Below are 23881 nucleotides of genomic sequence, written 5' to 3' on the forward strand. Positions count from 1 at the left end.
TCATGTGACATGGGGGAGATCAAATTACAGCTAGTAATTAGACACAAATGAGGGGGAATTACACAGGCTAAACTCTTTAAATACATACAGGGTGCATGTATGTTATGTTTTCCTTGTGTTCTGTGCAAAGAGTTAAGGTCTAAACCTTATGCAGTGACAAGTGAGTTCTGTCACGAACGAACCGTAAAGAAACGCAATGCGGCATCTCTGTTCTGGGAAATAGCTTCCCCCCATCTAACAACTATGTATGAATAATTCTAGCTGAAAAGAATCTTCCTTCAGCAGGCACCTCACAGTTAGGTCTGAACACCAGAAATGTGTTAGTACTCTGCAGCCAGGAAGCTTCCGCCCAGCCTGAGGGCAGACTTGGTGGTCCCACTATGGCGAGATTTAAAATAACTGTATTGTATGATTTTTGCCATTTTAAGAGATACCGTACTTGTGGTCTATATGAAAATTATATAATTTGATTGCTAAGGTCCTGCTGAGCATCCTCATATTTAATTTATGAAGCTGGCATAACCAGCAACCAGGTTATTAAACGTCTCAGTAACGAAATGTCACACACTATTCATGTCGGGTATTAATGTGATCCATATTCTTTGAGGATGCAGAATTTGCTATTATTATTTGTGTGCGATGAACATGGTCTGAGCTATGGAAATGTCACATATTTTGGACTTTAGATTCCTGCCCAAAAAAATGTAAGGCCCAAGCCCCAGCCCAGTGGCTGGCTCTGAGTTCCGCCCCTGGTCTGGATAAAAGAAACACAGCAATTTCAGCAAGAAGCCCTACCCTGTGTAACATCACCTGACCGAAGCCAGCTAGAGGACTGTGAGTCTGGCTCCCATTTTTCCTGAATTCTGAAACAAAGAAACTATCATGCTGATACGTGAGGAGGTTAGCGTAACTAGTGCAATACGCAACAGTAATGAGTAAGGTGTAGTCAGGATCAGGCCATAGTCGTACACAAAGTCAGAGGTATCGAAGTACAGAGTAGCTAGGCAAAATCGTAGTCAATAAACAAGCAGGGTCATACACATAAGTCAGATGTCAGTCGTATTGGAAGGATAATCAGTAGAATAGTCAGGGACAGGCCGAGTCGAACACGAAAATCAGATGGCAGTGATACAGAAGGACAAGACAAGAGCGAGGTCAAGAGGCAGGCAAGAGGTCGGTACACAGAATAATATACAATATGATGTTACTTCAATATAATATTACGATATGATAATATTACAAATATATATAACTACAAAATAATAAGTCTGACTGACTTGAGTACATATATATCGTGCAGAAGCACAATATATGAATGTAGCTCTCAAAACTTACTAGCTACGCCAAGAACCACCGTAATGATTAGTATCAATGCCATTGAGTGACTGAGAGCTCTGGCCTTAAATACACAAATGAATATCCCAGAAACCACTCCCAGAATAGGCAGCACCTCCTGCCTGGTGATGTCACCTGGTGACATCACCGCTGACATCACTTCAGACCCGCCTCCTTAGTCTATAAGGCCCCTCAGGTCTTGTGCCAGTTTGAACACACTGCGCACGCGCGTGCTCGGATTCACCGCCGCAGTTGTGCTGGGGACGCCGCCGGAAGATGCCAGCACAGAAACTTCGCCGTTAGCACGGACCCCGCCAGAGACGCCGCGGGGCCTGCCGCTGGAAGGTAAGATTGTTACAGAAACTTTGAATTTCTTGGATTTCCACATACCTCTTCCAAGTATTCATTTTCTTTGGTTTTTACCCTTTTATTTTAACTGTGGCTACTGTCTCTATAATTGTTACTTTTAATAATTTTCTGTATATATTAATTATTCATATTGCATTTACAATAAAAGACTTAAGGTAATTTTTCGGCTACCTACCTGCTTTAAGCGCCACAGAACGAATCCCCTATCCTTTCTGAAGATTCGCTACCTGAAGTCTTGTATTGTTTAGTCAGACCTGAGTATTTTTTTTACATTTTTCATTCGCAGGTTTAGAATAGTCAGAGCAGGTCCTCTGTCTTTCTCCATAAGTGGTGGCAGCCCTGTACCTGAAATATTGTGTAGTAAAGTGTTTGTGTCGCTCACACGCTCCCTCCTAGTCTGTCTGCTGCCCAATTCCAGTGGTTTCAGCACATCGATCGCATCTACGAGGTTGGATGGTCTGTGGGCTGAAACAGATTAGAAGACATTGAGCAGTCCGGCCACTGGGGGGCAAAATATATACTACACTATTCAAGGTTCAAACTCATACAATTATCTTTGAATAAAGTAAAAATGTGCCTCGTTACTAACATCTCCAGGCTCCATCTGTCACAATGGAGACTAGATGTCAAATCCTACAACATGGATCTCTTAGCACAATACGTGTTGGAAAGCTACCCTATACTTACTTCTTGGAGCCCGTTCAATCTTGCATTGTTCAAGAAGCAGATCATGAGCTTGCAAGGACCTCTGGCATTTTCTCAGCCACTGACCTATTGAACTGTGGTATTTTTAGACGCTTTCTTACTCATTCCAATTGGATCTGGTGCACTTGCTGGGAATGAGGTGAAAACAAGCCTTGGAGAAAATTCCAGTGGTGGTTTGCAACCGATGTTTAGGGCTTTAGAACACAGCTCGAAATTACAGGGCAGATTCACTGGCCAACATTCCACAGCAGTTTGCTAATCCAGCTCCATATTAATCCAACTGGAATAAAAGAATTTAACAGTGGAGATGGAATTAAATAATGCCGTGGATGTAATATTTCTCTCTAAACAAAACCGCAAGCTCATGAGATAATTGATGGTTGCATCGAACATGAAGTCTACACACCAAAGAGACCTTGGAAGGCTTGTAAACCTCCAGCACGTTGACAGATGAAAGACATAACTAATGTCCTCACTTAGACGGTTTTGTTAAATTCAGCAGAAATGTCTCTGTTCTTGCCGATGGAACATTGCGCTTCTGTTTTGGTATTTCCACGAGTTATCACTGATTGACATTTAGTACTGGAATTGTCCTCCCTGGCCTAAGCTGTTTTCCTGCTAACAGGCCTTTGGAGCGTTTTAGCAGAGCTTGACCTAAGATAACATATTACAAATGGACCTTATGTACAGGATCCTCAAGGTTTTATCATGGAGGGCATCTAGTGTCACAAAGACATGAATGTTGCATGACTAGAGCAAAGGAAAAACTCTTTAGCATTAAACTCTTAAACAGGTACATGATGCACACTTTAGGGTGTGTCCTCATCGATTTCCTCTGCCTCAGATCCTATACTTTGCACAATGAAGTCCTGGGGCAACCAAAGCCAGGTAGATGTTTTCAGTCTCCTTTTCAAGCGGGGCCTTGTCTATTGGCGAAGCTCGTGGTGGGGATTGGAGCATAGTATCTGAAAGTAAGCTGATGATCACCTGGGGCCCTTACAGCTGGAAATTATGGGATGGAACTTCACCACAGGGAATCTGCCTTGTCAATGTTGGGAAAACCAGATACGATTGCTAATGATTCCATAAGAATAACGAGGCAGCCACTAAACCTCAAATCCGCAAGATTATGATTTATGTCTTTTCCATGTTGACCTCAAAGCCATATAAAATGGCTATCCCTAGCATACAAACTCCGCCCCCACATTTTTAAAAAAATATATTTTTATTGAAGAGGAAGTCACCAGACCCTGAAATCACGAATTACTACAGAAGGGTCCTGTAGGAGCATTCTTTCCAAATATCAGTTTGGCTAAACATCCTCAAAAGTTTGTAAAGATTCCAAGTCTGATTTGATGTACTGGTTGCCGTGGACTTAAAGCGGATCCGAGATGAAAAACTAACTATAACAAGTAACTTGTCTAAATATCTTATGTACGGTTTAGATAGTTTAAACAGCAAATCTGTCTGCAAACAGCTTTAATAGAATATGATTAGTTCTTCCTGTGATACAATGACAGCAGCCATGTTGTTTGTAAACATTACACAGAGGCAAGCTTATCTGCACCATTAGCACTCAGACTGAAAAAAACCTAACCCCCTCTCCTCCTTCCTCCTCCCCTCTGTCTCTGAAATCTCTGGCTAGTAATACCTCCCCCTCCTCCTGCCCAGACTGAGCTCCCATGAGCCCTTGCTACTGCCAAGGCTCTCTGAAAACTGTGGGTGGGGCTTATTTAGTTTATAGGGAATTAGAGTATTAAAACAAAAAAGTATTTGGCTAGAGGAATGCCCTATAAACAATAGGAAAGGAACACAATTATGCAATGAGTAAAAGTTCATCTCGAATCCACTTTAAGGATTGTTGGAGATGTTGATTTGCACTTTAGCGGAAGTTCTGATCTTCATTTTCTGATTTCTGATTTCGATTTCCGAAGAGTTTTTTTTTTTGCATTCTCTAATTCCAAGTCAACACTGCACTCTCTGATTGGTCTGATGCTTCAGAGCTCTGTGATTGGGCTAAAATGACCGAGTTGTGGCAATGCAGTATTTCTGCAGAAATCCGTTTTCTGAGGAGTCTTTTTTTTTGGGGTGATTTTTTTTGCATTCTGTGATTGGCCAAATACTTCCGAGTTGACTCTGCATTCCCTGATCGGTCCAATGCTTCCAAGTTCTGTGATTGGGCAAAAATGACCGAGTTGTGGTAATATGGTATTTCTCCAGAAATCCAATTTCAATTTTCCGATACCCGTGTTCTGATCGGAAATCGGCATTTCATTTCCGCAGAATCCGAATGAGCATCCCTAGCCCGTGGTTGCTTTTCTGAGAAGAAACCACCAGAATTTTCACCTGCTGCCTTCAATGGTGTTGGGATTCGGACCTTCCTGGTCCATGACATTTCAACCTGTTTAGCTGAACTTCTCTCACACCAACATGAGGCATGTGAAGGCAACCTTAGTTACAGAAACTAATCAAGAAATGTTCTTCTAAACTTTACAGCCTTTATGTAAAGAAGTCATACAACGGCCACGAATCACATATATCAAGTAGACTAAAGCCAAACACGCTCATAAACAAAAAAGCCTAACTGCTGAAATGTTGTTTTCCTTTGTTGATGAAAAACGATTCTCCCTTCTAATGTTTAGAACCTGGAATGCCACATTTTAGAGGATTTATGGTGATTTTATGTTATTTCAAACGTTTAGTATTTCCATCCTTCGAGGATAATGTTTGTTATATTTTTACTCAGTTCCAGTCATGAAAACCAAATTAGAGCCCAAGTCCGCCTCGTAAATGATTTTGTTTTTAAAAGTCACAATCCGGACCTGAGTAAACAGGAAAATCCTGCGTATTCGGCTGCGGTGCAGTGATCAGTTACAGGTCCGTGATTAAGACTCGGAGAAAAAACTTTGCAGGATTTCAACATAAAGGATATCTCCAGGATTTAGATGTAGATTCAGGGTTAAAGCTGCACTCCGCACAGAAAGCTAAATGCACCGATGGAGTACATTGTATGAGAAGGGTGTTACCTGGCAAGGTGTCTGTAATGAGTGCCTATAGGTTAGGAGTAGGGATGCTCACCTGGATTCGTCGAAAATGCATTTTCCGCATTTCCGATCGAAAATCCAATCCAATAGCCAATGAGAAGACTCAGAATGAATAAACTAATCATAGAAGGCGGATTTAGGCGTAAAATGTGATGTAAAATCTGCATTACAGATATTCGGTAATTTTAAGCCAATCAGAAGAGTCAGAAAGTCAGAATAAATAAGACAATTAGACAATGTGTTTTTTCGCTGCAATCTTCTTGGGTAATTCAGTCATTTTAAGCCAATCAGAAGACTTAGAATGGATAAGCCAATCAGAGAATGCTGGGTTGAAAATCCACATTGGAATCGAAAATCGTCGAAAAGTGTTAGCAGTAGCAGCCTCTCCATGGACCTCCCTCCCGTGTCCCCCTTCAGAGTAGGGCACAGTGGTGTACCTTGTGAGTGATTCTCACCTGATCCTTATGCATCCAGGTTCTTCGAAAGCTGGCCCCTCTGTGCCTGTCCGATCTCTGCATGATGCGTGTAATTACGCAACATGTAGGAAACAGGAAGTAGAGTAAGCAGCTGGCTTCCGAGGAGCATGGACACATCTGGAACAGGTGAGAATCACTCACAAGGTACACCACTGTGCCCTACTCTGCACGGAGACACAGGAGAGGGACCCATGGGGAGAGAGGACAATGTCTGCTCCCCCCCCCCCCCCCCACACACACACACACATAGACTCCCCAACGCTATTTGGCCCTGCCGGCTGGAGCCTTGATCGCTTCTGCCCAGTTTTCACCCCTTCCATAGTGACACCCGATGCACCCCTCACCAGTGTCCCCACCTCACCCACTTAGGATGCAACTAGCTCTGAGGCTACCAGGCACACCTTGGTTCATAGCCTGAGCACCATTGGAGAGATGGGAACAGCAGGAGGGGAGATGAAGGTGTAGGGGCATATTTACAAATCATGGGGCCCCACAGCAAAACTTTGATGGGATCCACCCAATGTTCACACCCATTCCATCGCCTCCCTTTGATGACCTTCACAGCCTTGGAGCCCGTTTTGCAGGGATGATTAAATAAGTGCTATCACCAAGATCTTCATACCGGTTATATGTGTAGCCACAAAAGAACCTAATTTGGAGGCCATACCTTTGCATGGGAGGGAGGGTTAGTAATTGGAGGCCACCACAGCTCTGAGTCCCCTGTGGTAGCAGTGGCTGGTCCCCTATAGTTATTCCCCTGGGGAGGTGGGCAGGACTGCAGTCATGTGGGGTGAAGGGATTGGTCATTATGGTGCTTCTGATCAGCCACTCTTGGCTTTTTCTGTGACATCAGCATCTGCTGAGAGAGGTAACCACAAGGGAAAGCAATCGAGGACAATCCCAGTTATCAGGTAAGTGTGACGTTTTTTCTTTAGCTTTGCTGCATTTTACTTATAAACATACTGCTTACGTGCTGACAAAGACAAACTTTAGCACTATAGACACAATAAAAGTAGTATTGTACCACCCCTAAATACTTCAATACAACAGTTCCAAATAAATACACAATGAGGTGTTCTATGAGCCAATATATTCTCTTATTTATTCTTCAATCACAGTGTCTTCAAATTGCGGACAAGACGTATGGGTACAAATTCAGAGTTCCAATTCACATAAAAGACTGCCTGACACATGTTTCACGGCCAAAAGCCGCTTCCTCAGAGGCACACCACATACTAACATCAAATGAGCCAACGACAAGTACCTCCGCAATCTGAGATTCATAAAGAAATTGTGCTCAGTGACGATTCCATGTCTAAATGGACTGTGAGAAGCCTTTTAGACATGGAATCGTCACTAAAGCACAATTTCTTTATGATTCTCAGATTGCGGAGGTACTTGTCGTTAGCTCATTTGATGTTAGTATGCAGTGTGCCTCTGAGGAAGTGGCTTTTGGCCGTGAAACATGTGTCAGGCAGTCTTTTATGTGAATTGGAACTCTGAATTTGTACCCATACGTCTTGTCCGCAATTTGAAGACACTGTGAATGAAGAATAGATAAGAGAAATTGGTTCATAGAACACCTCTGTAAGGCTTGGTGGTGTATTCTCCACAGTCAGCATGCAACGCATGAGCTGGCGTGGAGGAGGTACACACACTAGCACCAGGAAACAGGCTATCCCTAGTATAGTGGAGGGGAGGACTGACTCCAATAGGAGATTGTGGCGCACAGAGCCGGTGCAGATCTGACAGCCACAAACAATGCTTACGTTATAACGTCTCAGCGCAAAGTAGCGCTGAGCGCACAAACCAGAACTGAGGAGATCAGGACAGGCAGACAGAATGAACGCTTGCTAGCTAGCGGCTACTTAGCGACAGCAAGCGTCCAAAACCAGACAGACTGGAATGAGGCAGCCAATGCGATGCGGCGATGGCGTGCCTCACAAAGACAGGCCAGGATAGTCAGAAAATAGCAGGATTAAGATAGATGAACGTAACACAGATAAATATACAATAAGTATGTTTTCCTAGCGTATTACAATTACAGCTATCAATAAAACTATTTGTAACGTCTGACTAACATATGTATATATCGGCAATGAACCGATATATGACATAAGCAGGAACGCTGACTAGGAATGGAGTAACACAAGGAACAGGACTCAGAAAGATTCGCTATCTCTTCGCAGAGATGAACGCAATCCACAAACGGTAACAGAACAGGATTCAGAAGGATTCGTTATCTCTTCGCAGAGATGAACGCAATCCACAAACGGTAACAGAACAGGATTCAGAAGGATTCGTTATCTCTTCGCAGAGATGAATGCAATCCACAAACAGAACCAGGAGCAGGGTAACTACCTCAGCACGGGTGGTCACGGTACGCGCAACCTACCAAAACGTGCTGGAAACTGACTAACTGCACACAGGATATAAACAGTTCGTGTACGTATACATCAGCGACACTGATGTATTAACGTAACACAAATACAAGGAAAAAAATAAACGTGCTGGTATGCATATATATTGGCAATGAACCAATATATGATGCAAAGACCAGCAAAGTATCTTTATAACAAGAAACACGATCGGGGGCTAAAGCGACAGCAAGGCAGGCTTAAGCTGAAGCTATGAAAACCCAAGGAAACCCTGCAGGAAGCAGATCTTTATACTGAGGTCATCCAATGGGAGCAGACATGCAGATTCCCACACAGGTGAATGATAATCAGTCACAAGCTGACAGCAGGGAAAGACAGACAAACCTATGCAGCTTGCATGGAAAGACATCAGAACTGCCTGAGCTGCAGCACTACTTCCAGCAATAGCTGCTGCAGCAGCGATCATTACAACCTCATTGTGTATTTATTTGGAACTGTTGCATTAAAGACAGACTTTAATTTACTCAAAATAGTTCTGTGATCTAGATGTCATATAGCAATACAGAGTGGTCAGCATAATTACCCTTTCCACCCTGCTGATAGGACAGGGCAAGTCAGCAGATAACTGATGAGTTCTTAAGAACCCTGCTTGTCCTTTTCTGAAATCAAGGTGGACTAACAATACTGTGTGGTGTTGTAGAATCTGAGTGAGTCACAGTGTAACACTCAGGGCCAAATTTGTGGAAAGGCCGCAAAGGCCCGGGCCTTGTGCGGCTGCTGCCTGAGGTGGCAGCAGGAGAAAATGGGTTGCTGAGCATGGAAAGAGGAGGCCTCAAATTGGGAGCAAAATATGGGAGAGGAAATATAAGACTCAAGGGTGTTGTACATGAAAGAGAGGGTCATGGGTTTCACACACAGAAGAGGGGGCTGCACAGAGAACAAGGGGGCGCTGTTGCACATGAATAGGGAAAGTTTGCTTACGGCAGGGATGTCAAACCGGTCCTACGAGAGCCAAGGTCCTCACACATTTTTGACACAGCTCAAATTAATTGATGGGTCTGAATCAGGAGAGGTGTGGTCCATCGGGTAGAACACATTCCTCTCTTTCTCAGTCCATCCTAAACACTGGCATGGATCTGGCCCTCCAGGCCTGGAGTCCGACACATGTGCTTTAAGGGAAGAAAAAATAAAAATCCAGCCTTGTTGATGCTAGCTTGTGCAAAGATTATATGCGTGCATGAAAAAAGGGCTACGTGAAAGGGCCCGGCTGGATAACGAAATCTGATAACGATAAACAATGTTGTCAAACTTGGTTAACGATAAATACTGTTGTAAAAACAGACGGGAATTAATAAAAAAAAGATATTAACGTCAACCTTTACGTAATTCAACAATACAGTTTAACCCAACCCTACTCTCACACAAAACCCTCCCCTGGTGGTGCCTAACCCTAACCCCTCCAGTGGTGTCTAACCCTAACCCCCCCCCCCCCCCGGTGGTGCCTAACCCTAACCCCCCCCCCCCGGTGGTGCCTAACCCTAACACCCCCCCCCCCCGAGTTGCCTAAAACTAACCGCCGCCCTGACCATAACCACTCCCCCTGGTGTTGCCTAATACTAACCACTCCCTCTGCGGAAACACCCTTTTCCACATAGAAACGATAATATCTTTGATAACGTAAAATTTGTACATACAAATGAAATAATATGACAAAAACTATAACGTTGCAAGCTTCTAAAACAATAACATAGTTCAAAAACGTTACTGTTCTAACGTTGTTAACGATATTTATCACGGCACCATTTTTTTCTGGTTTTTTCGATGTATTAACGATAACTGCATTAAAGTCTATGGTGTCGCCCTTTTCGTCCACCATCAGCCGGCGCCCTTTTTTCCTGCTACCGATTATATGATCCGATTGTCACATACATGATGACTATTAGCAATTTACTTTACCTGTAGTACCCTGAGCTGCCACTGGAGGCTGCATCACACACAATCTCAGCTAAGGTTCTAATCTACACATGTACAGTCGCTTGTGCATGACAGTTCATCATGCATCATCATGCATCTACACTAGAACATGGAAGCTTTCTTGTGAGCATAGCTGTCCCCATTATACGCTCAGGCATACCAGTTAGTTGAGACTTCCAGTTGCTTGAGTTCTGGATAACAGGAACTTTGCTGTAGAATGGAAGGAAGAGGAGGCCCTTCAATCATACAACTAAAGAAAGCGCACACAGTTATTAAGGCAGCGCTCTTGTGAGCAGTAGAGCTTGCAAAGGCCACTTAAAGCAAACCTGAAGCGATAATACATTTATAATGAATTGTAGGTGTAGTACGGCTAAGAAATAGAACATTACCAGCAAAGAAAAGTCTCATATTGTTTCCAGTACTGGAAGAGTTAAGAAACTTCAGTTATTATCTATGCAAAAGAGCTTCTCTTAGAACTCCGAACCAACGTGGGTGGAAGACAGTCCTGTTTTCTGAAGTACCTATCTCAACCTGTCTTGTTGTTTCTTGCTTGTTTAATGCTAGGAACACACAATGTGATTTCGGCGGGGAGGGGGGGACAGTCCCCCCCACCCTCACCTCGGGCTCTCCCCTCTGCGCTCAAACACAAATTACACACAAACTATTCAACACTGGAGAGGAGTGCAGAGGGGAGAGCCCGAGGTGAGGGAGGGGAGGGAGGTCCCCCCTCCCCGCCGAAGTGCAGCATGGCTTTCCCCTCATGCTGCGACCCCTCCAGCCCCCAAAAATGGCCTCAAGTGTGCCCTGAGGGGGCCCGGGCCCCCCTGCGGGGGCAGGGGCTGCAGGCCCTATTGTTACGCCAGTGGAATCAGGCTATTATTTCCGACATGTCCAACCTGTTTCCGATCAAGAAAGGAATCCATTTTGGAAAATTGATTTTATTATCGATTGTGAGCAGTTTGGACATGTACACACCAGAGGCGGTTCTAGCTACAATGGGGCTCTGGGGCAAAAGTAACCTTGGGGCCCCCCTCCCCAGTACAGTAATTAGATGTGCCCCTTATGACCCCCACCCAGTTTAATAGCCAGTTGTGCTACCCCCTCCTTCACCCAGTATAGTTGGCAGAAGAAGTTCTCCCCCCTTCCCAGTATAGCAGTTAGATGTGCCCTCCCCCCTCACCCCCCAGTATAGTAGCCTGATGTGCTCCCCTGCCCCCAGTATAGTTAGATATGCCCCCTCCAGTATAGTAGCCAGATGTGCGCTCCCCCTCTCTAGCATATTGGCCAGATGCGTCCCCTGACAACATGCCCCCTCCCCCCCACACACCCCCAGTGTTAAAAAGAGCAGCTAGGAGAAGCAGCACTCACTCACCTCCTCCAAATTCCAAGCATTGCAGGTCTGTCTCCACAAAATTTAGTGGGGTGGTGGTGGATACCTGTTGGGGGCCCCTATGGATGTGGGCGCACTGGGGCAATTTCCCCCTTTGCCTTTATGGTAGCGCCGGCCCTGGTACTCACAGTACAACTTCCGATCCAATCACCCATCGATTGGATGGGAAATTGCATTGTGTGCTTCCAGCATAAGGTTTTACTGCAGGAAAGTTCAGAGGGTCATTAGCTCTGCTCTGTTTATAGTTTGAATAGAGAGTGTTGTGTGTAAACTGCAATTATGCAGTGTTATAAAAAAAAAAAATGCTATGTACTGTATGTACACATGACACCTAGCCCCCACAAAAAATGAGCATTAACGATGCCAAATCGTGCACTACCAGACACCCAAACTCTGCAGCAAAAATCAAACCCCCCCCCCCCCCCCCCCAAAAAAAACCCCTGATAATTATCAACATCGACTCCCTGCATGGTCACCCCCCGTATATGCTCCTATGCCCCTGTATCTCCCGCAGTTACAGCAGACCTCTCCTTTCCTGCATGGCTTACCTAGTGATGGCTTCTGCTGATGATGTGATCAGCAGAAGCCATCACTAGGGGAGTAATGCAGGACAAGAGAGCAAGAGCCGTAGGTGAGGTGAGCCGGTGCTGCTGCTTCAGCGGGGTGGGGGTGGGGGGGGGAATATGCACAGGGAGTGGGAGACATACAAGGGGGAGAGAAGGGGAGACACAAGGAGGGGAGGAACAGAGAGCAAACGGGGACGGAAGGGGACACGTGAGGGACACCCTGGGGACACATGGGGGACAGAAGGGGACATACAGGAGACAGGAAGGGACACATGGGGGATAGAAGGGTACACACGGGATACAGAAGGGAGCACATGGGGGACAGAAGGAAGCACATGGGGGACACAGGAGGATGGAGTCATTGGGGAGAAGCTCCTGGACCATAGACGCACCAGGTTTAGTATATATTTTTTCTCCTGGTTTATGCCCTCTAAACCTAGGTGCGTCTTATATTCCGTAGCATCTTATACGGCAGAAAATACAGTATATGTTTGTGAAATTACACATCATTGTGAAATTACGGAGCATAATTACCATACATGTTAAATAAATTTTGCGACAGTCTGAAATTTCACGTTGCGATTTGTAATTCCGAATTTCACTGTGAAATTACTACTGTACTAAATTTGAACTCATTAGCACTGCGGACATTCCAGTTCCAGTACACAAAATAATCATAAAAGTAACGGTTCTTAAAAAAAATGGCAAAAGTCATTTTTCTAACCATAAATTGACCTGGAGATATCTAATCCGCAGCTTTAAATGAATAAAAAAAAAATGTTGAAAAAAAAATAGAACGGGAACCCAATCTGTGAATGGGTTTATGAAAACAAATGAGACCACAAATAGGCAAATGTTACGGGATTAAAGTTAAGAAAATAGGAAAGGGCTTAGAGAGGCGAGAATTGTTAAAAAGCTAGTTTAGCTGCTGCTCCGGAAAAATGTATGCGCAGAGGAGAATCCCGCAAGGAATTCGCAGCCTTCCTGACCCCGAGAAAATAAGTGAAGATTTGTAGCCTCCACCTGAGTCATGCATTTGTTTTATGAATTGACCCATAAATCACAGCTCTTCCTCGCTAAAAAAGTATCCTTTCAAAAACAAACAGGAGTTGGACGGCGTGGCGTAAGGGTGGTGGCACCTTCTGCCGTGCGCGCCACTGGGGAAGGGAGCGGTAGAGTTGAATTGTACATGCCCCTCGGCGTGTTAGAGCGAGCTTTGACGCCTACGGCTCGCTACATAAACACTCAGAGGAAATTTATCTTACGTTCAATAATAAGCATAACCTTTCCATTAAGAAAACACCGGGACCAGTCAGAGTTACCAGAGAACCTCTCTGTCGGCAGGTCTCCTGCTGTTTAACTGTGAAAAATTGGGCAGAGTTCACAGAGAGGGCCCAAATCCATCCCCAGGAAAGGGTTTGATGTGTCCCCTCTGAGCCTCTGTAGAGACCAGGCAGGCGTCTAAAAACGAATGCAAAAAATACAGAAAAAAAGTTCTTCGTGTGACTCGAAAATCATTTATCAAATGTTCCTAGCATATTTTTTTTTTTAACATTCTTCTAGGTCAACGGAGAGAAAAGTAGCTGTGTAAAAAAAAAGAAAAATAAATTAAAGAAATAAATAATTAAATGAAATGAAAAGGAATATAAATAAATTAGGGGGGGGGGGGGGGAAGAGTTGCTATTTATGTAGTAATTGCTGTTTATTATCATACGTTCTTTGATGTACCCGGACGGCCAGTCGGCTGCTCTGTGTCAAATTACAGAAGCAAAATAAAAGAAATCTGTATTTCTTTCAACGGAGAGTTGTGAGTCCTGTGTAAAGTAAAAAAAAAACCCCACAACCAAAAAACCCCACTGAGGGCTGGTGCACACCAAAACCCGCTAGCAGATCCGCAAAACGCTAGCAGATTTTTAAACGCTTTTTTTTATTTTTATGAGGCGTTTTGCTAGCGTTTTGCGGATTGCTGCTGCGGTTTTCAGTATAGTAGATTTCATATATTGTTACAGTAAAGCTGTTACTGAACAGCTTCTGTAACAAAAACGCCTGCAAAACCGCTCTGAAGTGCCGTTTTTCAGAGCGGTTTGCGTTTTTCCTATACTTAACATTGAGGCAGAAACGCATCCGCAATCCAAAAAATGCCTCACCCAGGCATTTTTCGTTTCTGCAAAACGCCTGCCGCTCTGGTGTGCACCACCCCATTGAGTTACATTGACCAAGCAGATCCGCAGCCGCAAGCGGATCTGAAAACGCCCAAAAAGCCGCTCGGTGTGCACCAGCCCATACACCATATACATACGAGTGACAATTTATTATTGGTTTATAAAGCACCAACATATTCCATTGCGCGGTACAAAGTAAGAACACAACAGGGGTACAAAATAATACCAACAATAATACACTCCAATATACACAATACAGAGTTGGTACAAAGTACAGAATCTGTAATAACAGTGAGATAATTAAAGCAGGGATGGTCGTAGTCAACTTCGCTACGCTGGAACTACGCGCAGTTTGCCAAACTATGGCTTCGAAATCAAATATTCGTTTCGTATGCATTATGTAGACTACGCGTTAAAATACGCAATTACGCATAGTGCGAAGCGTATTCTATGCGGATGCTTATGCCTGCTTGCAGAAAATTTTACGCATTTATTCCTCTTTAATGCTTGTACCGGGAACTCTTCTATGCGTACATCCCCCTTTCCAATGCGTAAATTTGTAAGCATACATTCGCACGCGGAAAATTAGACCCGAGTAACGCATTCGTAGTTCACTATGCAATACACATGTTAACTACGCATAGTGGGCAGAAGCTACACGTAGCGGTACTTCACTACGCGTACATTTGTAACTACAATGCGTAGATGCAAACTGCGATGCGAAAATTCGCACTGGCGTAATTTCTGCTCATCCCTGAATTAAAGGGAACCTAAACTCGTAAAAAAAATGAGTTTCACTTACCTAGGGCTTCTTCCAGCCCCCTGCAGCCCTCCTGTGCCCTCAAAGTCACTCACAGATTCTCTGGTCCCCTGCCGCCAGCTAGTTTCATTTTTGCCGACTCGGAGTCGGAAGGCCGCCATGCGTATCCTTGCATGCGTTCCTGCAGGTACAGGACGCTATTACGTGCGTCAACACGTATCTTTGATAAAAAAGATCCCCCAGCATGAAACTGTTTGGCAATGGCAACTAAAAGGCCAGTGCTCCTAAGATATGTGATAACTTCAAACCATAACAGCAGAAAAAGTCTTGAAAGTTTTGAATGCAGGATTAACTTCTTTATCATTTAAAATACACTCAGAGCAGTCGCTGTTGAAATTTGATTTTTAAGGTGACAATATCGCTTGAGGTGATCATTCAACCTGCTGCCCACATCCTTATACACTGGGTCTAAACGGAGCTCATCACAGGTACAACCAATGCTGAGACAGAACAACTGAAAACAAGTATCACCACAGGAAGCTTAATTTGTGGTGAAAAAAATAAAAAAATAAACAAGATACCATTTAGGTCAGTGTTCCCCATTCCCCAACCCTGTCCTCAAGGCCCACCAACAGTGCATGTTTTGTGGAAATCAACACAGGTAGTTGATCAGCTCTGCTGAGACACTAATTACCCCACCTGTGTATATTTGTGGGGTAATTTAGGGGTATTTCTGCAAAACATGCACTGTTGGTAGCCTTGAGGACAGGGATGGAGAGCTCTGATTTAGGTGGGAAAAGCAGTGAGAAAGTTGTTGGCAAATAAATAGGAGGAGCACTGAAAGTTGAAAATGGCTCTTGGCGGTAAGGGTAAAATAACCCATGGAATGAAGTGGTTAAGCACAATATTATCATTGTGTCCATTTAACCATAGTAATGTTTGTATGCAGTATTACAGTGACTATCGAAGCAGGAAAATCTGGCGCATAGCTCCGCAGCTACTTTCTGGCGCGCCATTCAAATGTACGGAAAACGTAAGATACCGTTTTCAGGTGTGGCATCCTTGCTGGATGGCTGCCTGCGTTGTGGTGGAGTGCATTGCCCGGCTGCCTGCGGTGGGGCGGGAGGAGGCAATAGCTGCCCGGGAAAAAGTAGCAGATGTGCGCTGGGAGTGGGGGCCAACTCCCACCCTCTGTTCCTCACCTCGGGCGCCCCCTCAGTCAGCGCAGCGGAAGATACAGCTGATCAATCACCTCCCCAGGCTCCGGTCTTCAGCAAACGTTAGAGCTGCAGGTCTACGCTGTTCTCTCTGCAATGCTGATTACACTGAATCAGGAAGTAGTGTAATCAGCATTGCAGAGAGAAGAAACAGCGTACACCGTCACCTGCAGCTCTAACGTTTGCTGAAGACCGGAGCCTGGGGAGGTGATTGATCAGCTGACGGCTGTATCTTCCGCTGCGCTGACTGACATTAAAAGGAGGGGGCTCCCGAGGTGAGGAACAGAGGGTGGGAGTTGGCCCCCACTCCCTGCGCACATCTGCTACTTTTTCCCGGGCAGCTATTGCCTCCTCCCGCCCCACCGCAGGCAGCCGGGCAATGCACTCTCCCACTCCACCACACCACAGGCAGCCTGGGAGACTGTCGCTGTATCTTCTTGGGCAAAAAAAACGTTTTTTAGCAAAACTCAAAACGAAAAATTGCGTTTTTAACACAATCAAATTAAAACGCTAAATATCGTTTTATTCAGAACCATGCGCCATTTTTTCCCCTGGCGCCGTTTTTTACTGTATGCGTGACTATACCCCCTTGTATGGAGATCTCTAGTTACATTAACTATCTATCGGGGGTGGCCACCTATGCTATCTAAAAAGGCATGCAATTATAGCCTCTGCAACCTCAGCAACTGCGGCGTGGGGGGGGGGGGGCACTAGTCGGGGGTTTGCTCGGGGGTTTCCAGGGAAAGGGGGGAGGGCGGTCCTGTACATAGTTAATGCAGAAATTCAGCGGAGGGAGTGATACAATACCTGCTCCAGGGGGCCATACTTGTTACATGTCCTCTTCACTTCCTCTTCGGTTTACAAGTGCCATGCAGCCAGCCAATCAGCATGCGGCTTCCAACCGCATCATAGCTACTTTATAATTGAGGGGATAGCAGCGGTAAAGGGGGAGGGGATTGTCAGTGTTAGGCACAGGTAGGGGTAGGATAGATTTGGGCCCGGATAAACAATAGTAGAACAACACTACTGATATTTTACTGTACATACACTAGTAGAAGATAGAACATCAGTAAAATTTCAGATATTCTACTAACAGCTACAGCTCACTCCCATATTTACTCACGGCCCTTTTTATTGAACGCCTTGAGTTGTCCATTTACCTTAAAATGTACCTAAGATGTTACAAACACAAGTATTTTTACTTTCCTTGGGCTTCCTCCAGCCTCCTGGAGTCCGTGGCCTCAGGGGCGTAACAATAGACCCTGCAAGGGATGCAGCCACAGGGGAGCCCAGAAGCCCCAGGGGACTCTGTGGGGGGAGAGATTTATTTTCCCTGTCCTGAGAGACTGACAACTAAGGGCTCTCTGCACAATTGTTCTAATGACTGCATCTGCTCAGCCACTGATAAGGAATCATGCAACGTTTTGTAGACAAAGATTTGTAGACAGTCCCTATTCAGTGTGCAGCAGGCTCTTGTGTACAGCGCTGTTCTACCCCTCCCCAAGTGTTCTGTACTGTAGTGATGCTGGAGAAAGAAAAGCTCCAAAGCGAAGGGGGAGAGGGGGCCCCATCCAAAGTTTCTCAGGGGGGCCCAGTGATTTCTAGTTACTCCGCAGCGTGGCCTCTCTCGGTGTCCATCCAGTCCTGTTCGTTCTCCTGCAGCCGGGTCCGCACGGGCCACTTACCACCTTGGTTACGCTCCCGTGGCCGGGCGTGTCGGCACCTGCACAGTTGCACAATCTTAAATACCTGCGCAGGCTCAGAACGATCGCCGCTTTGGGAGTGGGACTAAGGTGGCGCATGGTGAAGGCCACGCATGCACTGTAGTCCCCGACTACCAGAGCTGACTGCAGGAGTAGACATGCTGAGGGTGGCCACGGACTACAGGGGGCTAAAGGAAGCCCCAGGTAAGTATAAACCCTTATGTTTAATGAATCTCTGGTTTACTTTAAAGTAGCCAGAGCCTGTTAAAAGTACATTTACTGTAACTATAAACCATTTTTTTGTAAAAAGTCCAGGAGACCCACCAGCGATTTCCTTTTCAGAATTTCGGCAATGAGACTATTGGCAGGCCGATGGAATTTGAGCCACAGGCTACCACAAGACGCAGCGGCCCAGGGAGAGAGCGTGCGCTAATGCATCCTAAGTCATATAAACCCAGTGTTTATAAAGTCCCGGGGAAAGGGAAATTTGACCTTTCATTATTTATCTTTTTCAGCAGTATTTGTAAAGATAATATTAAAAATGATTCTTTGTTTTGAGGGGGGTCTGTAGGATGTCAGCGATCTGTAATTCCCGACCTCGCTCCATCCACGTGCTGCCTGTTATGATTAATAACAAAGGAGGTCTTTGGTGGCCGGGCCTTATCTCTCTCTATTAACTCCTAGCAAAACAAACGAATGTCTTCGGGATGTGCGTACATTGGCTGCCCTGCGCTCACCCGCCGCAGATCCACATTCAACTTGCCTTTAAATACTTCCTCAGTTGTCCGACGCCGCTCGAGCCAAAGTGCTGAAACGAGGGGAAGTATCGAAGAGTCTCTTAAAGGACCACCATCGCAAAACATTGTTAACTTTAAAATACATGAAAACACTTAAATTAAAAGTATGTTTCGCCCAGAGTAAAATGAGATATAAATTATTTTTCTCCTATGTTGCTGTCACTTACAATAGGTAGCAGAAATCTGACAGAACGGACAAGTTTTGAATTAGTCCATCTCTTCATGAGGGATTCTCAGAGGTTTCTTTATTTTCAAAAGCACTAAGGCCTCGTTCGCATTAGGGACTTTAACCACCCTGGCGTTCTATTAAGATCGCCAGGGCGGCTGCGGGAGGGCGGATGCGGGAGGCATGAAAAACTATTTCATGCAGCCAACTGAAAGTTGGCTGCATGAAAGCCCACTAGAGGGCGCTCCGGAGGCGTTCTTCCGATCGCCTCCGGCGCCCAGAATAAACAAGGAAGGCCGCAATGAGCGGCCTTCCTTGTTTTGCTTACATCGTCGCCATAGCGACGAGCGGAGTGACGTCATGGACGTCAGCCGACGTCCTGACGTCAGCCGCCTCCGATCCAGCCCTTAGCGCTGGCCGGAACTTTTTGTTCGCTGGGGGGACCCTCTTTCGCCGCAGCTCGCGGCGGATCGCCACAGAGCGGCGGCGATCAGGCAGCACACGCGGCTGGCAAAGTGTCGGCTGCGTGTGCTGCTCTTTATTTGATGAAAATCGGCCCAGCAGGGCCTGAGCGGCAGCCTCCGGCGGTGATGGACGAGCTGAGCTCGTCCATACCGCCCAGCTGGTTAATCACTAGACCGTGATAACTCGTATCACGGCCACGCTAGCATTTTTGTGTGCAATCACGACTTCCCGCGCACAATTGCAATTTTTCGCGATTGTGTGCGAGAACGCGCGTGAATACTCTAGCACGGCCGTGATATGAGTTATCACGGTTTAGTGAATCAAGCCCTAAGTGCGCTGAGAAACGTATAAGCACATGAGAAAAAACGCATGCGCTTGTGTGCACTTTAGTGCGCGTTTCTGTGCGCTGCTATGCGCTTTTTTTAAGCATGATTTGCTTATTGTAGCAGTAGCAGTTGTCAATAAAGCTTTGTTTTCATATGTAAATATATTTTTTCCAAATAGGGGTAAAAAGCGCATGGGTTTCTACTCGCTTGTAAGCGCTTCTATGTGCTAAAAAAAAGTGCACCCATGCACTTGCATTGATGTGCGCTTCACAGCTCAACGCACAGAAATGCATGCAGCACTACGTTTTTGTAACGCAGATCAGCACAGCGCATAGATGTAAAAAAGGCACATTCAATTACATGGGGAAATCAATACCTTGCAGAGCGCACAGGGCAATGCGCTGTTAAAAGCGCACAGAAACGGCCCTGATGTGAACGAGGCCTTAGTGAACGGCAGTTGCTTATTCCAACTGTCAGAATAGTGAGCAAACAGGTAGGGTGCCGCCGCCATCTTTGTATAGATCCTTTCCAGGGAGTGCTTTTGTAAAGACTCAGGGTCAGTGCACACCAAAAAGTGCTATCGTAATCGCAAACGCTCAGCGCTTTTTAAAGTGATTTTCCTAGGCGATACTAGGCATGTGCCTAGCGATTTTCGAATCATGTCTAGCAGTTTTTGGAGCGTTTTTTAGTAGTGTTTTTTATATTTTGTTACAGTAGAGCTGTAACTGAACAGTTTCTGTAACAAAAACGCTTGGAAAACCGCTCTGATCTAGCGCTTTTCAGAGCGATTTTTCACTTTCCTATACTTAACATTGAGGCTGAATCGCCTCAAAAATCAGCAAAAATGTTGCAGGACCCATGTTTGCGTTTAAGAAAAAATCACATCGCTCTGGCGCGCTCCATCCCATTCAAATACATTAGCCAAGCGCTTTTCAAAGCACAAGCGTTTAAAAAAGCGCCCAGAATCGCTCTTGGTGTGCACCAGCCCTAAATTAAACACTGAGAACCCTCCATGAAGAGATGAAGTAGTCAAAAACCTGTCAGATATTTTCTAACTACTGTAAAAGTAATGTATGTTTTTACATGTATTTTGAATTTACAATTTATTACTATAGTGGTCCTTCATAGGAGAGCTCCATAAAAAAACTATATAAAAGCACTTCCCACAGTAGTAACCACAAAAAATAGTTTTTTGTAATGTGTCTGTATTTTTGTATCGCCTAACTATCTTTTCTACGGCCTGGTGCACACCAAAAACCGCTAGCAGATCCGCAAAATGCTAGCAGATTTTGAAACGCTTTTTCTTATTTTAGTGTAGCGTTTCAGCTAGCGTTTTGCGGTTTTGTGAAGCGTTTTTGGTGTAGTAGATTTCATGTATTGTTACAGTAAGCTGTTACTGAACAGCTACTGTAACAAAAACCGCCTGGCAAACCGCTCTGAAGTGCCGTTTTTCAGAGCGGTTTGCGTTTTTCCTATACTTAACATTGAGGCAGAAACGCATCCGCAATCCAAAATCTGCAGCAGCCCGGGAGTATGCGTTTCTGCAAAACGCCTCCCGCTCTGGTGTGCACCAGCCCTAAGTCAGCATTTTCTTCCAGGCAGAACCCACCCATTCTTTTGTGTGTGTAACTGTGCCTAATTATCATTTGAGATGTCAGCATATGAAGTGATGTCTAATTACTCAATGAATGAAGAGATGGAATAGAAATAGACCAGGGGCTTAGCAATAGGGGGTGCAGAGGTAGCAACAGCATCGGGGCCCTTCCTCAACCAAAGTATTAGCTGTTTGTTGGTCCTATGATGGTAATAATCACTTCTATAGATGCTTTGAATAGTGGTAATCATTAACACACTGTTCCCCATCCCCTTCTTGCACCTCTGACACTGTGGATGACCTTGGCAGGTTTTGTTGCACCTAGTGTTGGGCGAACACCTGGATGTTCGGGTTCGGGCCGAACAGGCCGAACATGGGCCAGATGTTCGGCATGTTCGGCCCGAACGCCGAACTCAATGGAAGTCAATGGGACCCCCGAACATGCCCATTTTGGGGGCCCTATGGGGTCGCAGGCATAAGGGGGGAGCTTGCCCCGATCGCGGGGGGGTCGGAAATTCCCCCCACCCCCTCCGCTAGCGCTCCCCCCTCTGCCCGCTTCCCCATAAAAAAAGTTTAAGGCAAGTTAAATAGTACCTGGTGGCTGGCTGGCACTGTGGTGTGAGTGAGTAGGAGGAGTCCGAGTAGGACGCGTTGAGGCCGGGCAGCGGGCGGTTCAGCGGTAGTACCCTTGTGGTACTTCCGCCCTTTCTCTGACCTCACGTCCTCTACGTGATGACGCATACGAGGGTACGCGTGACGCGTACCCTCGTATGCAGAGGACGTGAGGTCAGAGAAAGGGCGGAAGTACCACAAGGGTACTACCGCTGAACCGCCCGCTGCCCGGCCTCAACGCGTCACTCTGCTACTCGGACTCCTCCTCCTCCTCACTCCACTGCCAGTGCCAGCCACCAGGTACTATTTAACTTGCCCTAAACTTTTTTTATGGGGAAGCGGGCAAAGGGGGGAGCGCTAGCGGAGGGGGTGGGGGGAATTTCCGACCCCCCCCCCCCGCGATCGGGGCATGCTCCCCCCTTATGCCTGCGACCCCATAGGGGGGCCGTATTGCGGCATGTTCGGGCGAACAGGGCCCTGTTCGGCCGAACAGGGGCCCTGTTTGGCCCTGTTCGGCGGGCATTGAATAGTTCGGGCGAACCCGAACTAAAAAGGCCGAACACCATCAGGTGTTCGGCCGAACTCGAACATCACCCAAACAGGGTGATGTTCTGCAGAACCCGAACAGTGGCGAACACTGTTCGCCCAACACTAGTTGCACCGTATCAATTGTTACATATAAAGTGCTTGGGGGGACCCCATACAAAACTCGCACCCGGGCCCATAGCTCCATAGCTACGCCTCTGAAATAGACAGAAAACCTAGGAAGAATTATAAATGCTTGAATGTGATATCTGTTAGCACTGGTGCACACCAAGCGTTTTTGGCAGCGTTTTAAAAATCGCTTCCGCCAGTGGAAACGCTTGGCTAATGTATCTCAATGGGATGGTGCACAGACACCAGCGGTTTGAGGTTTTTAGAAAACTGCAAACGTGGCTCCTGCAGCATTTTTGTGGTTTGCAGATGCGTTTCTGCCTCAATGTAAAGTATAGCAAAAGCTCAAACTGCTCTAAAAAAAGCTAGATCAGAGCGGTTTTCCAGGCGTTTTTGTTACAATGGGTTTCAATATCACCTCTATGCTGATGACACCCAAATTTATTGTTCTGCCCCAGACCTCTCCACACTACTATCAAAAATCCCCGAATGTCTATCTGCTGTATCTACATTTATGTCATCCCGCTTCCTTAAACTCAATATGAGAAAAACGGAGATTGTGATACTTCCACCTTCGCTCTCTGTTCCACCTCCCATTGTCACAAACAATGTAGATAACACCTCAATAGCATCAACCCCCAAAGCTCGTTGCCTAGGGGTAACTCTGGACTCTGAGCTCTCCTTTAAACCACATATTAACACTTTAACTACCTCCTGCTACTTCCATCTCAAAAACATTTCCAGAATCCGTCCCTTCCTTTCACAAGAAGCAACTAAAATCCTTGTGCATGCCCTAATCATCTCCCGTCTTGACTACTGTAACACCCTACTCTGTGGTCTACCAAAAAGCAGACTGGCACCTCTCCAATCCCTACTAAACTCTGCGGCCCGTCTCATCCACCTCTCTTCTAGATCCTCTGAGGCAGCCCCTCTCTGCCAATCCCTCCATTGGCTACCAGTTGCCCAAAGGATCCAGTTTAAACTTCTCACACTTGCATACAAAGCTCTACACAAGCTATCGCCTCCATACATTTCCTCTTTAATCTCCAGATACCTCCCCGCCCGGACCCTCCGTTCCTCACAGGAGACCCCTTTGTCCTCCAGCCTAGTCACCTCCTCTCACTCTCGCATCCAAGACGTCTCACGGGCTGTCCCTCTCCTTTGGAACGCCCTCCCTCAGCCGGTTCG

Source organism: Hyperolius riggenbachi, chromosome 1 (genome assembly GCF_040937935.1).
Source record: "Hyperolius riggenbachi isolate aHypRig1 chromosome 1, aHypRig1.pri, whole genome shotgun sequence".
NCBI lineage: Eukaryota > Metazoa > Chordata > Amphibia > Anura > Hyperoliidae > Hyperolius > Hyperolius riggenbachi.